The sequence below is a fragment of the Suncus etruscus genome, chromosome 6 (assembly GCF_024139225.1).
Source record: "Suncus etruscus isolate mSunEtr1 chromosome 6, mSunEtr1.pri.cur, whole genome shotgun sequence".
NCBI classification, from domain to species: domain Eukaryota; kingdom Metazoa; phylum Chordata; class Mammalia; order Eulipotyphla; family Soricidae; genus Suncus; species Suncus etruscus.
The window spans coordinates 4,390,703-4,403,230 of record NC_064853.1 but is presented as its reverse complement, the minus strand read 5'-3'; the positions used below and the strand labels follow the sequence as shown (position 1 = coordinate 4,403,230).

The 12,528-nt window shown below is 44.0% G+C and overlaps 1 protein-coding gene across 1 annotated transcript in view; it reads left to right on the top strand.

Moving 5' to 3' along the window:
* Window positions 1-12,528, top strand: part of RERE (arginine-glutamic acid dipeptide repeats) — a 249,354-nt gene that overhangs the window by 45,651 nt on the left and 191,175 nt on the right. The window lies entirely within an intron of this gene.

The window sequence follows — 12,528 nt, the reverse complement described above, 5'->3', positions numbered from 1 at the left end:
AAGGACAAGCTTCTCTCTGTTCTGAGTCTTCTGGTACCTTAGGCTGTTGTGAATCATTGAGGAGGTTCTAAGCTTATATTTGTCATCGGTGTCATCTGCCTGCAGGGCTCCAGCTCTTCTCAGGTAGAAAGCCCAGGCTGTTTCCAGTCACAGTACCAGGTCCTGGTTCATGGGAGCAACTTTCCAGCTGCAGTGGAGAGCGACTCTGGCTGCCTCCTTGCACCGCCACTCTGGTGCTTGAAAAGGCTGGTGCCAGTAGTAATATCTTAAGACTAAGGAGAGGGTCCTAACTAAGCATTACAGCACATGGAATGTGGTTGTGGAGGAGCTGGGCATGCTATGTTATGATTGGTGACTTGTGTGGGCAGAGTGGTCCACGTGTCCGTGGCGGCTGGTCCTTCAGAGCAATACAGTGAGCCGATGAGGACAGGATTGTGAGACGAGCAGCACACAACAATGAAGCCAGTGGGAAGGAAGCCCAGGGTCGTCGTGGGGCTGGGGAGTCTAAGCCAGGCCATAGGAGGTCTTAGTAGTTAAATAGGCAGGGTTTTATGTGAGAGGCCAGAGAGCTGGGTGAGCTCTTTGCTTCCAGGCTAACCAGTCAATAAATGTTTGCTGTAGCAGGTTTGGAAGGTAGCATGGGGGAAGGGTATGGAGCATTGGTCCCTCTTTATGCAGAGCACCAATGACAGTGGGGATGGGAGAGCAGCAGTGTGACGGAAATCAGGAATAATTTATTCTGTGATTTATTCAGAATTGGACTGAAAAGGAAGCTCATGTTATGGAAGTCTTGGGATTTTTTTGATTTGAAAAAAAATGTGGGGGTGAGGGTGACCATGCCCCACTCAGGATCTTTTCCTGGCTTTGTGCTACCCACGTACCTGTTCACCCTGACATGCCACCTTTCCTGGGCCATAGTCCCTGGCCCATAGTCACTGGCTCAGGAGAGACTGACTGAAAGGTTTTTCCTAGGCTCTACCTGAACCTCTTGGTTCTCCCCAAACCTTCCTAGGTTTTTCTGTGGAGAAGACGACTCCATCTTGCTGGCCTGGTCTCCACACATCTCTCCTCATCAAAAACCCCACGTACAGATCTTGCTAGAGCAGGGCCACCGCCCACAGGCATTTCTGCTCAGTCTTCCCACATATTTCTGCATGGAACTAAACAGTACAAGCTGCGGACTTTCAAGCTTCCCAGTGCCTGGTTTGCTTTTGATCTTCTTTGTAGTATGGTACTTCCTAAAATGACTATTTTCCTTCCCATCCTTGGGTCCCAGGGCTTGACAAACCTCAACAAGACATGCTTCAAGCCTGTGGTCTCTCTTATCTCACTCCTTGTCTTGACATTTCTTTGCTTATTTCCACTCTGGAGAAGCCTGTGTCCCCCCTGAACTTTTTTGTTTGTTTGTTTGTTTGTTTTTGTTTTTGAGCCACACCTGGCAGTAGCCAGGGGTTAGTATCTGTCCCTGGCAGTGGGAAACAGTAGATATTCTCATTGGGAGTAGGTTTGCTTAAGTTGACAATAGACAAAGCCTTAAGTCACTAAATAAATAAAAAGTTTACCAGGAAGTAATATCATTATCAACAAAATTTTAAACCTATGCAGAAAATTCAGATACGTGAGCAATGTGGTAAATCAAACATCCCAATAGCAGCATACACAAAATTAGAGATAAAGAAGATATCTTCCTGATAGGTTAAACTCATCTAAAATGCATCTAGAAGCAAGATGGTAACGACTAAAGCTTTGGAAGTGGGTAGTCAAGTCAGAAATCTACTCTTTTGTCTTCTGTACTGGGTTCCCTTTCTCTGAACAATCTTTATAGCCAGAAGCCCAAGGCTGAGTGCAGAGAGGAGACCATGGAGAAGGCACTTGCACACAGCTGAATCGATCCTAGCATCAGAAATGGTTCCCCAAGTACCTCCAGGACTGATTCCAGAAAGAAGGCAAGGTTGAGCAGGCTCAAGAGTGCCAGGGAAAGGGGACACAGGGTGCAGCAGGTTCTTGGCACAGCCCAGGGACACCACTTCAGGTGACACTGAATGGCCTGGTGCTGGCCAGTGTCCTGGGGTCTGGGACAAAGGTAAAGTTTCTGGCTACTGCTGAGTTGAGGTTCCTCTGGGGTATCTTTCGGGGCGTTTCATTGACAGTGGCACGTGCCTAGAGGACACTGTTTTCTCCCTCGTGGAGGGGAGCTCCGATCTCCCTACAGTGATGCCTTTGAGTTTTCAGAAAGTGCCCCCTCCTCTGGGCTTGTGCCAGGTGCCTCATGAGCTATAATCGGGGTGTGTGTGTGTGTGTGTGTGTGTGTATGTGTGTGTGTGTGTGTGTGTTGCAACATGCTCTAGTGCAGCATCAGATCAGAAAACTACTGACAGGTCTCCCATGCCCTTGGAGGCCACTGGGCAGATTCTGGGAGCCATAGGAAACCCAAAGGCATTTCCCTGGGTTCCAGAAACTGCCTTGAGCAGAGTTACATAGTCAGGAGCAGGAGAAAGTTGCCAGGAGGCAAGCAGGGGAGGCACCGGGTTCATTTTTTAAAGCTTGCTTTATTTGATTTTTTTTTTTTTGGTAGTAAGAATATTGTGTCTCCTGACAGTGCTTGCAGACCCCTGGTCTGTGGGTTCAAGAAGATTCTGTAATAAGGTGATCAATCTCCCTTTAGTCAGGATGCTGCTGCATGAAGCCGACTACATTGATTGTTCCTTAACGATTCTCGGTGTTGCCAAAGTCCTTCAAGCGGGTTCTGAACAGATTCCAGTTGGCAGAGCTTCCTCCTCCTCAGCTTTACAGGCTCCGGGTGGAATGAGAGAGGCTGGGAGGGAAACTTGATGAACTGGCTTGCAGACTTTGCATTAATGCTTCTTGCTACTGTACTCCAGATTTCTTCGTTAATAGATTATTTTTGTTGATTTTAAAGGGATAGTATTGATTGCACCGTAATATAACTGCCTTTGCATATTTAGGTATACTGTGATGCTTTTTCTCTCTAATGATGACATGCACTCACAAGATTTAATTTTATAAAATTTTATCTTACTCAGCTTTAATTTAATCTGTAATTGGAAGGACAACATTCTCCCTTGTTACTTAGAATCTGTTCCTTCGCTTGAATGTTGTGGAGCAGCAGGTAAGCAGGTACAATTGTGTTTGCTGGTAGTAGCAGCCTCGCTGAAGGAGGTCAGGGAGGCAAAGGAAACATTGGCCAGAGCCTGTCAAGATCGGAGCCTGCCAGGAGCGATTTCTGTGTGTAGAGCCAGGAGTAACCCCTGAGCGCTGCTGGTGTGACCCCCCCACCACCACCACCAAAAATAAAGACTCTACAGGCCAGAGATAAAGTACAGTACTTGCCTTGCAGTACAGCCAAAGTTCCATCCCCAGCATCCCATGTGGACCTCAGTCTTCACTAGGTGTGTAGCCTTAAAGCAAAAAACAAAAGACTAAAAGGCATATATTTGGAGGGGACTTAGGGTACACCTTGAACTGGAACCATAGCTCCAAGTCAGAAGTCTAGATTCTATCCCCAACACCCATTGGTCTCCATAGCATCACCCTGACTAACTGGGTAAACTCCCCACCCTCCCTCCCCCAAGATGCGTTTTTCTTCACATGGTCATGATGCAGCTCTTCTGGCTTTGACCTGTTTGGTGGAGCTTATCCTCTTCCTCCTGTAGAAACAAGGCTTAGAGTGAGCAGTGAGTTGCAAGTTAATTTTGTAGCCTTTTTTCCTGGGAATTGAAGACCTGTTTCATAATAGTGAGTTGCTATTTCCTTGTTGTTTTGTTTTTAGTGTGTTATTCCTTTAAGAGATTTATTTTTTTCCTGACAAATTTCCCTGTGTAGCAGGTCACATTAATTAGCCTTTTTAATCCCTTTTCTTTTATTAACTGGCTTTTGGCTCAAGTTTGCCAACCCCCAAACACAGAAAAGAAAAGAAACAAATAAGGAAATTGCTTAACAATACACATTCACTAAACACACAGACTTGTTAGTCAAGGTTTGTTTTCTAGCCATTTGTCATAAGAGATTCATTAAGCTTCTTTGGTATTCTTTTGGTTTATAAGAGTGTGTAAAATCTTGAAAATAATTGTTTTTCTTGAAAATCTTTTTTGTGTGCACAGTTTAGCTAGTGAAAGTATACTTTTCAAGCATGGACACTACTCACCCACTCCTGTCTCTGGGCCTTATTACAATGTCTTTAATTTTTCTTAAAACCCATAGATGAGTGAAACTATTCTGTGTCTCTCTCTCCCTCTGACTTATTTCACTCAACATAATAAATTCCAGGTACATCGATGTATAGGAACATTTCATGACTTCATCTCTCCTGACGGCTGCATAATATTCCATTATGTATACGTACCATAGTTTCTTTTTTTTTTCTCCTTTTTTTTTTCTTTTTGGGTCACACCTGACAGTGCTCAGGGGTTACTCCTGGCTCTATGCTCAGAAATCACTCCTGGCAGGCTCGGGAGATCATATGGGATGCCCTGATTCGAACCGTCATCCTCCTGCATGCAAGGCAAACGCCTTACCTCCATGCTATCTCTCCAGTCCCGTGCCACAATTTCTTTAGCCATTTGTCTGTTGAAGGGCATCCTGGTTGTTTCCAGAGTCTGGCTATTGTAAATAGTGCTGCAATGAATATAGGTGTGAGGAAGGGAGTTTTGAATTATATTTTTGTATTTCTAGGGTATACCCCTAGGAGTGGGAGAGCTGGATCATACAGGAGGTCAATTTTCAGTTTTTTTTTGAGGAATCTTCATATTGTTTTCCATAAAAGCTGGACTAGACGGCATTCCCACCAGCAGTGAATAAGAGTTCCTTTCTCTCCACATCCCCACCAGCACTGACTGTTCTTGTGATATGTGCCAGTCTCTGTAAGTTTTCAGCTTCTTTGGGTAAAATTATATTTAATTTTCTAGGAAACCATGGAATAGTTTTTCCAGAAGCCCCGCATTTGCATTCCCAGCAGCACGGGCTGAAGAATTCTGTTGCTCCCTTTCTGCCAGCCTGTGGTGGTGTCGCTATTCTGGATGTTTGCTGTTTTTGACAGGTGTTAGTGGTATCTCATTATTTTCATTTGCATTTTCCTAATGATAGAGCTTTCAGTTTGTTGTGTGCCAGCCATCTTCTTTGGTAAAGTGCCTGTTCAAGTCTGTACTGTTTTAGGGGTGGGTGAGTCACATACAACATTACTCAGCAGTTGGTCCTTTTGGCTCTGAACTTAGGAATCAATTCTGATAGGCTCAAGGACAATATAATATGCCGAGATCAAACTATCGCCTTATCTGCTACCCTTTGGCCTTTATAGTTCGTTTTAAACTTGTGCTTTCTTCTAAATATTCCTACTGAGCCTTAAATTTTTTGTTTGCTTTTGGTTTTTTTTTTCATATTCATATTCATATTATATTCATAATTCAGATCACATACCAAATGTTACAGGGGCTTATCCATAGTTCTCATATGTAACAACTGTCTGTTTCCCTGCTAGATAATTCCTTTTGCAGGGCTCTCAAGCAGTATTCAGGGAACTACAGGCCCCTCAGCACTACATGCCAACTTAGCTGGTGGTTCAATATTCAAAGCTACTTTCAGTAATGCTTAGGAGATTCCAGGGTTTTCCATAAGCAATACTGTCAGGGATGATGTGGCACCAGAGATACAGTCCCAATTAGGTGCATGCAAGTCATGTGCCCTAAGTTCTATACTACCTCCCTGGTCCCTATAGTGTTTCTTTTTTTGGTTTTGGTTTTTGGTTTTTATGTCATACCCGGCAGTGCTCAGGGGTTAATCCTGGCTCTTCAGAAATCTTCAGCGCTCCTGGCAAGCTCGGGGGACCATATGGGATACCCGGAGTCGAACCACCATCCTTCTGCATGCAAGGCAAACGCCCTACCTCCTTGCTATCTCTCTGGCCCCATTTTTTTGTTTGTTTTTGGGCTCCTGAGACCATATGGGATGCTAAGGATTGAACCCAGATTGGCCATGTTCTTCTCTATGGGGCCCTGTCACTCATTTTTAACTTGGGTTTTTCTACTTCTAAATTGACTCTTAAATTGTTTTGTTTGGTTTGTTTGTTTTGCTGGGGATTAAACCCTGGTTGGCCACATGCAAAGCAAGTGCTTTCCCCCTGTGCTCTCTCTCCCACCCCTCTTTGTGTTTGGAATAACAGATCTAGAGCCTTGTGCAGATTATTGCAATCAAGTCCATCTTACATATTTATTTCCTATTTTATTATTGGATTTTGTTGTTGTTGTTTGTTTTTGGGTCAACCCTAGCAGCGCTCAGGGTTACTCCTGGCTGTACGCTCAGAAATTGCTCCTGGCAGGCTCGGGGGACCATATGGGATGCCGGGATTCGAACCACTGTCCTACTGCATGCAAGGCAAAATGCCTTACCTCCATGCTATCTCTCCAGCACCAGTATTGAATTTTTTTAAAATAGTAAATTAATGGAACATTTTTCCTACTGGGTCTCCTCAAGTAGCTCAAGTGTCGGGTTTTCTTAGTGATACGTGGATTTGATACTTGGGTCTGGGTCCTTGGAAGAGACATGGCTGTAGTTGTTTGGGTTTATTTTTGCGTGTTTATGTTGTTGTTTTCCCTAATTTTTATTAACACAATGATTTACTGTATTGTTCGTGATACAGTTGTTTCAGGCATTAAATGTTCCAGTACCAGTCCCATCAACCACTGTGACCTTCCCTTCGCCAGTGCCGGCAAAGGCTAATGGAACGATCACAAGGGTCAGTTTGAAATGACTCGTCTTGTCTCTCCTTGGTGTGACTAAAGTCAGAGTCTTAAGGATTTACTGGGCTATGGTTGAGTTTCTGTGTTACTGGCTTAGGCTCACTGAGCTTGGGGGATTTCTACAGAACATTTCCCTCACATTCCTGGGATACTACTGGGCCGACACTATTATAAATATTGAGGTGTTTACATGGCTGCACAGTCCAGGATTTATAGATCCAAAACAGATTTTCTGGCTCAGAAGTTTTATTTGGTCGGAGGGTATTGTGGGTGGCACTGAGCTGCTGTAGTTCCTGCAGAAAAGGGACTCTGTGCCTCTGGTGGCTCCCCCCACTTTCTGAGAAGGCCCCGAGGGATCAGCTTGGACCTGGGGATCGATCACACCTGGGGGAGTGTCGATGACCATGATTTTCTTTTGGAGCTTGGCGGAGAGGAGATGGCTCATTTTTCTGCTGTGAAAATCAGGTGTGGTTTTTTTAAAACAAACTTTTTCCAGTGCCACATTTAACTGTTCACATTTTGCTATTAGCTATGGCAGTGGTGGAAGGAGATGGTCACTACATAAGGATGGGGTTCTGACAAGTGATTGAAAAAAGAGCCCCTACTTTGAAAGATTTGTAATTCACTTTGGTCATAACAAAAATCAAAACAAACACTATATACCTTAAATACTACTTTGAAAGATTTGTAATTCACTTTGGCCACAATAAAAATTAAAAAAAAAATAAAATAAAAGCCCTGTAAAGGCAGGCTGATGAGGGACAGGAAGGAAAGTGGAGGTAGTGGGCACTGGTGAAGGGATTGTTGTTGGACAGTTGTATGCCTGAAGCTCAGTCATGAATAACTTTGTAATCCTGTAACTCACAGTGATTACAAAGTCATTTTGGTGCTGGATTGATTGCTCAATAATACCCCAGTTTCATCCCTCGTAAACCAGATATTCTTTCGGCAGTTGTTGCCCAAGACCATGGAAATCATTAATTCTCTAAGCACCCCCCTAAGGTTTTGATGGGCAGCTTACCCTGCTGAATGGACCCTGCCCTCTTCCTCGGGACGCTGTAGAGGGTTATATGATGGTGTCCTCTTTGTTGACGAGGACCTGGGTGAGTCTAGGACTGATGCTGTTTCTCAATCCTTTTTTTTTTTTTTTTTTTTTTTTTTTGGTTTTTGGGCCACACCCGGCGGTGCTCAGGGGTTACTCCTGGCTGTCTGCTCAGAAATAGCTCCCGGCAGGCACGGGGACCATACGGGACCCCGGGATTCGAACCAACCACCTTTGGTCCTGGATCGGCTGCTTGCAAGGCAAACACCGCTGTGCTATCTCTCCGGGCCCTGTTTCTCAATCCTTAAATCGTTCTTTTGCCTCTCCCATATTTAATTTTCCTGCCTTCCTGAGCACACCAAGTAGGTACAAAGGTGCGGCTGTAGGAGAAGGTCTCTAGTTTCATTTCAGCACAGTTCTAGGGGCAAAAATGGTGCCTCCCCAGCTTGACCTGAATCCTGTGGTTGAGGATGCTTTGCTGGAATGAAATAGCCAGCCGCTTGTGACATATGTTAGTCACCGATAGCTCAGGTTCTTTAGTGGGGGAACGGATGGCATAGACTACTGGATTTTATACCGACTGAATTCTTCTATTGCCTTTTTATTGTCACTGTTGCTACACTTGGGTTTATTTAAAAATGCCCACAGGGGAAGCCTCTGGAAGGAGCCCCCTCACATAATTCTGGAGCTTCATTGCCTACTTTTCCTTTTCGGAAATAAATCTTCTGAATTCAGCCCCTAAACAAAAACTGATAACAACAAAAATGCCCACAGATGGCCAGAGATTGGCGTACGTAGCAGAATGAATGAGCATCAATCTGTGCTTAAGATGGAAATGCACAGAGACATTTGTGCATTGTTAAATTGTTTAAAAGAAAAATAGCTGGCAAATGATGATAGATACATTTAATCTGGAGAATTGAAATGTTGCTATGGCCACTGTTGGTTGAGTAATGAAAACACATCCATGAGCTCAGGAGTTCTTTAGAAACGACAAGGAGTGACAGAATCCAAGGTGACAGGCTAAGGGTTGCATGGCAGGAAAGGCACTGTGATTAAATTCCCTGATGCCTCCCTGAGCTGTAAGGCGGAAGATAACGTTCTTTTTTGCTGGAAACAAGAATCAATACTCCCTTCTTGATGGGCTAAATTACTAAAAGAGCCCTTCTTACATTGTTTTCTCACCTGGGATTTGCCTTCTCTGCTCATTTGTCCACACACAGGAAGATTTGCTGGGAATTGGTATAAATGTGTTCTGTTGGTGGAATCCTTTGGATAATTTCCTTCCATTTCACAATTCTTCTGAACAGATTTGTGTTTAGTTTTGCCTAAGACACTTTATGTTTTTGGAGTTATTAAACAGTGTTTAACACACTTTTTCTCCCTTAAACCTCGGAGTCCCCACCCCCTTCTGTTACTATATGGGCAGAAGCAGGGTGTATTTTAGATTTTATTTTGATCCCTTAAGTAAGGAACCAAATGCCTTAGACTTATTGCTGGATCCTGAGTAGTTGATATATGTGTGTCGAGCATTTGTGTGTGTGTGTACGCGTGTGCACTTTTGTTCCTACTTCCATGCATACAGGTTTTTACAAAGGTCTAATTCTTTAGCTGGTGGTGTGATCTTGGGATCACAGTTTGTCTCATGAGGTCCTAGAAGGACTGAAGAAAGCACCACTGTGAGTAGGGAGACAGTTGAATGGGTTTGATTTTCATTTGTTTCCAGGAATCTTCTGATATCCCCTCACCCACTGTAAAGAGCTATTCAATTTTCAATTGTTCCTCATTTATGTTTGTGATTCTCTGTTTTCAGTGCATCATAGTCTGAGAAAAGTTGGTATGATTTGTATCTTTTTGACTTTGTTTTCCAGAATGTGGACACATGTATGAGGGAGGGAGGAAGGAAGGGGGAGGGAGGGAGAGAGAGAGAGAGAGAGAGAAAAAGAAAGAGAGAGGAGAGAGAGATGTGTGCACAAACACATCAGTGTATGTATACGCTCCTCTTCCATTTCTTCCTTGAAAGCAACTATTCCCCATTGAGCTTTAGTCTAGTTGATCTATCGAAGGGAGGAAACAAAGCAGTGTTGGAGGTCTCTTCTACTATTGTGTCTCTATTAGTGTGTCCTCAAATTTATTAGCAGTTGTTTTTAGTACATTACTGTTGTTTATGTATGTTGTTTTAAGCATGTAATGTAATAGTCTCTCATTAAGTTCACTTATATTTAGTAGTGTGAATTCTTCATGGCATACATGTTCCTTGAGCATTATGGGGAGGGTAGAAAGAAGAGGGGAGATTGGAGATTGGAGAGAGAGGAGAGGTGAAAGGGAAGGGGAGTTTGAGGGGAGAGGGGAGAGAGAATAGGGAAGTCTATGCTGTGTGATACTACTTTGTCCACCCCAGCTTTTAGAGGAGGATGTTTGCTTGAATAATGTCCTTCTAACCTTTGGCTTTGAGTCTGTTTGCTCTGGCTGTTTAAATGTGCTTCTTGCAGGCTGAGCAGAATTGTATTTCAATGAAAACATTGGCATTGAGAGAAATTGTTGTCATGGACTCTGTGCCATCTTTTTTTAATAGTAGCTTAGTGTTACTTATGGGATTTAGCTTGTCTTTTATTTTAGTTTTTTTTTTTTAGCAATTTATTTATTAATTGATTGGTTTTTGGGCCACATCTGGCGATGCACAAGGGTTACTTCTGCCTCTGCATTCAGAAATCGCTCCTGGCAAGCTCATGGGACCATATGGGATGCTGGGAATTGAACTAGGTTCCTCCCAGGTCAGCAGCATGCGAGGCAAATGACCTTCTGCTGTGGTATCTCTCCAGCCCGGATTTGGCTTTTCTATTTTTTAATTTAGCTTGTCTTAAAGTAGCCCCATTAGTTCTTCTTGTTAAGGTGGTTTTGAGTCTTTGAAGTTCCTGAGCTGTTTATCTGTGAAGTTGTGTATATAGTTCCTTTGAATCAGATTGGAAATCTGGCTGAGCAGTGTGTTCTTATTGAGAGCTTCATTTTGAAAGTTTTTTTTTTTTTTTGGTCACATGGGTGTCTTTGGGACTGGATGGTTTCCTTTGGCGCATCTGATCTTAAGAAAGCTTCTTTGTTGGTAGTTTGCTGTTTCGATCTTGCTGCTTCCAGTATTCTATTTCTGTCTCTGGTTTTCATCATTTTGGGTAGGCTGTGTCTTGGGTTTTTTTATGTGAGTCTATCTTAGCTGGTATCTTTTGGGTGTCCAGGATGAGGGTGCATGTACTCTTTTTTGTTTTGTTTTGTTTTTGGGCCACACCCGGCATTGCTCAGGGGTTACTCCTGGCTGTCTGCTCAGAAATAGCTCCTGGCAGGCACGGGGGACCATATGAGACACCGGGATTCGAACCAACCACCTTTGGTCCTGGATCGGCTGCTTGCAAGGCAAACGCCGCTGTGCTATCTCTCCGGGCCCTGCATGTACTTTTTAAAGCTCTGGAAGCTTCTCAGCAATGAGATCTTTGCCTGTTGCTTCTTTCTCGGGTTTCTTGTCTTCCTGGCTCTCTCAGGCCCCAATGATTTTTATGGCGATTTTATTGAATTTAGCCCAAAGTTCTCCTGTTATTTGTTCATTTATTATTAGATCCATTTTCATCTTCTTTTTGTTGCTTGGAGGGTTTGTGTATTTTAGCTTGAGGCTCACCAGTTCAGTCCTCAGCAGTAGTTACTCTGCTGGCAAGGCCTTCCAGATAATTTTTTATTTTGCCTATCGAGACACCGCCCCCAGGGAGGTCTCTGGGGAGCTTTGTGAGGTTGGGAAATTATCTTTCAGCTGCTTGACTGCTTAGTGGCTTGCCTACTTTTGAAGCTGAGCCTCTGGGAGTGGCCTCTTTGTGTGCACTAGTGCTGAGGACTCACTGGGGGTGTGCTGAATCCTGTTTGTGCAGGCAAATTGGTTCAGACAAATCCTGCTGCCAGTTCCAGTGTTGCTTCTGCTCGTGCACCCTCTGAAAAGTTATCTTTAATCGTAGCAAAACCCTCTTGGTTCACAGATCTGATTTGTTCAGGAGCAGCCATATGTTCATATGTGCATTTGGATGTGTCCATGTCACCAGACGTGACTGAGAAAGCCAGTGCTACAGACGCAGCTTGTTTGGTTTATACTCGCAGATAACGTAGGACAGGGCTGTTGTGAAGGAGACTTCTATGTGCACCTATAGCTTTTATTTGGGGGATTTAAATTCACACACTGATAGTTATTCTTACCCCAATTTCCAGTCCTGTGGATTCTCCTTTTTTTTTTTTTTTTGGGTCACACCCGGCAGCTCTCAGGGGTTACTCCTGGCTCTGTGCTCAGAAATCGCTCCTGGCAGGCTCAGGGGGACCATATGGGATGCCGGGATTTGAACCACCGTACTTCTGCATCTCAGGCAGATACCACTGTGCTATCTCTCCGGCCCCGGATTCTCCTTCTTAATCACAAGTAATGTACTTGATCATTTTGTTTGTTTGGGGGGGCCACACTTGATGGCCCTTGGGGATTCCTCCTGGCTTTGCACTCAGAAATCAATCACTCCTGCCAGACTTGGGGGACCCTACTGGATGCTTGAGATTGAACATGGGTCAACCACGTGCAAGGCAAAATGCCTTAACCCCTGTGCTATCCCTCCGGCCCTGATGGTCATTTTAGATATCTGATTTCACAAGAGGTTAAGTATGTAAATGTGTAAAATGTCTGTTTAAATCTGCATGGGAGAGGGTTGGAGTACAGGC